Source organism: Phalacrocorax carbo, chromosome 7 (assembly GCF_963921805.1).
Source record: "Phalacrocorax carbo chromosome 7, bPhaCar2.1, whole genome shotgun sequence".
NCBI lineage: Eukaryota > Metazoa > Chordata > Aves > Suliformes > Phalacrocoracidae > Phalacrocorax > Phalacrocorax carbo.
Window position 1 is genome coordinate 44,618,500 of NC_087519.1, and position 3,458 is coordinate 44,621,957.

The following is a 3,458-nucleotide window of genomic DNA, read 5'->3' on the forward strand; positions in this document are numbered from 1 at the left end:
CAGGTGCTAGAGTTTGTACCTGGGGTACAGTAACCCTGGATGTACAGACTGGGGAATGAGAGCAGCCCCATGGAGAGGGATCTGGGGGTTATGGTCAATGGCAAGCTGAATATGAGCCATCAGTGCCCTGAGGTGCATCAAGCACTGCATTGCAGCTGGTCAAGGGAAGTGATTGTCTCGCTCTACTCTGTGCTAGTGCAGCCTCACCTCAAGTGCTGTGTGCAGTTATGGGCACCACAGTACCTGAAGGATATAAAGCCACTCAAGAGCCACCAGAGGAGGGCCATGAAGTTGGTGAAGGGTTTAGAGGGGAAGCTGTATGAGGAGCTGCTAAAGTCACTTGGTTTGTTCTGCCTGGAGAAGAGGTGGCTGAGGGTAGACCTCATCATGGCCTGCAACTTCTTCCCAAAGGGAGAAGGAGGGGCAGGTGTGGATCTGTCTTCTCTCTGGTGACCCTCAATAGGGCAGGAAAGATGTGCCAGGGGAGGTTTAGACTAGATATTAGGAAAAGGCTAGTCCCCCAGAGGGTGGTGGAGCACTGGCACAGGCTCCCCAGGGAGGCATCACGGCACCAAGCCTGACAATATTCAAGAAGCACTTGGAAAACACCCTCAGAGACATGGTATGAATTTGGGGTTGTCCTGTGCAGTGACCAGAGTTGGACTCAATGGGCCTTGTGGGTCCCTTCCAACTCAGAATTACAGAATGTCCTATGAAGTGGGAATCTTTCTTTAGTGACCCAAAGAAACATCATCCCTAATGTAAGCCCTGTACACTAGCAACTTGTTTTAAAACAGAATGGTGATGCCATTTTAGCAGAGAAAGACTAAATAGCTGCTTAAGTAACTACCTACCCTGATTTGGAAAACTGCTCTCTGTATTTGCAGTGAGTAAAGGAAGTGCTTTTTTTGCCAAACTCAGGCAAACATTGCATTTTAAGGTACATGGAAACACAGTAAAAATACCACAATAATGAGCATGCTGAAGACAGACAGAGATTGGCCATTATCTGTACTGAGTTTCAGATCCATCCTCTAGCCAAAAGTTTAAACAAAATCAAATTACTTAGTTGTCTTGTCTTTCACAGCTATACTCTGTACTAGTCCAGGAACACTGAGAAAATACTTTGTTATTTCCTAATAAAGGAGGATTTTGGCAGGAGGCTAGTGAGGGTGCCAATCTTCTAGCTTAGAGATAAAATAAACAATCGCTAAGCTCTTACCATTTGCTGGTAAAGCAGAACATGTATTCTGGGTATGAGAGTTAAGTTTAACTTATTTTGCTACTTAACTGCTCTAGGATTCCTTGGTCACCATGTAGCAAAAATGCTGAAGATGAGGTCCAAACCAAAGTAGCTTGTAACTATTTCAAAGTACATAGCATCTAACTCCCAGTTGTAACTAGCCCTTTCTTGTGCGGGTTTTCTTTTGCTGTGTTGGGGTTTTTTAACACATAATTTAAGTTGTTGAAAGCAGGAGGGATTACTAGTTACTGTCTGTAGTGACAAAAGTATACTTTATCCAACAACTACAAATATTAGAGCTCTGCATCCTCACAAAATACTTTATGGAAAGTGGTAAAATACTCTTTGGAAGACAGCTCCTCTCGTATGTATTTGTACTAGAAAATAGGCATCTTGCTGCTTTTCAGGCTTAGCTGGGGAGAATTGAAAGTGTAAAAGCATAAGACTATACCAATGTGAAAATTTGGTTTAACATGCAAGTTATGTTACATTTATACAAGATGATAAGGAGAGATGCTGAATAAGGTGAAAACCTGCAAGTTTTGGGTTAACAAATATAGTTAGTAAAGAAAGAAAACCTGTAAAATAATTCTGTCCTGGCCTCCAAGACTCGTACTATGGTGAAGTGTTGACCCACAGCCTCAGGAAAGCTAAAAGGTATGGCATCTATACCAAACTCTTATGCAGCTTATTTTCAATAAAATGACCTTTATGTCATTATCTGCTGCTGTTTCCTTCATAATTACTGCAGGCACCATTTGCAGAAAAAGAGATCCCTGTAGGTACGCAAAGCAGTAACAGAATTAAAGCACTATACTCCAAACGTCATTATTGAAAAGAATCACAGCCCTGCTTAGATAGTAACTCAAGTATTGGAACTTGATTTGCCTTTAAAATGCATATCATCTAAGGTGTTCTTTAGATTGTGACAACTCAGAGCAACTCTTAAAAGTTTAGAAGCAGTGTTTTTTCATTTACATCTTTATGTAGGGGTTTGACAGACTGGATTTTTAATTCCCAGATTGGAATTAAAAGTGTTAAGATCATAATATCAAAAGCTAATTTATAGAACATGCCACAGAACATACCACTAGAGCTCCAAGAAAGAGAATACCAATAGCCAAAGACTACTTACAGCTCATGAAAAGCAAAAAGAAACCCCAAACAACCAGAACACTGGTAACCACTCAAGTAACTGAACAACTCCATCAAATCAGGTAGGGCTTTTCTGCTCTCAGCTTTGACCTTTAACTGTTCTCTCAGTTAATTAACGGCTTTCTTGGGAGAGACCTTAACTAGCCCTACAGCTTAGTACTAACTCCAGTAAATTTTTATTTGGCTTTGGAACATGGAAACCGTCATCTAGTAGAGGAAAAATGATACTAATTTTTTCATAATCTTAACTAAGCCATTCCGCAAAATGTGGGTGTATTTCAACACAACTAATGATATAGCTTGACTAGCTGTTGAAATGGGTCTCTTCCTCATGGAATTTTAACTGGGAAAGTGGAAAGAATGACACAAAGCCAGATCTCTCATTCATAATTACAAATTATTTCTCCATCTTATCTCTAAATATCAGGATGTGAACCACAAAAACTCAAACAAAAAGTTTAACTTACATAAACTGTATGCCAACAGAAAAAAAAAATCCATCAGGTGTAGCTCTGTTTTCTTGTTCTTTTGTCACCTTTCCAGTGACAACCAGTTACTGGGGTTCAGGCTGTCTTGTATCATTGCTATCTTTTTAATTCTTTCTCTAACAGACCTAAAACACGCTTTCCTGCGTAGCTAAGATGCTGTCTCTCAAAAATTGCATCAGCTTATTAGGTTGCATATCTTGAATTAGTTTCTCACTCATTCCATTGGCTCACTGTTTCTCCAAATACCAGACATCTTCCCTTTATTTCTCAGTCCTTTTCCATTTCCTATCTTCGCAATTCATCTTATAATTAGCTGGCTGGTATTCTAAGACATAAGAAAAGGTGAAAGGCATTAGAAGCGAACCAGATTCAATTTCTCTGCTGCCAAATACACTTCCTGAATCTAAACATAGAACCTAAACAGAACCTAAACATAGCAGTCTCTGCTTCCAATTCTAAGTCTGAGTGTTACAGGGAAGGCAGCACACCGTTAAGGAAACACATAACAGAAGACCAGAATCAAATGGAAATGGACAGGAGGAACAGACAAAAATATTCAACTAATATTCAGC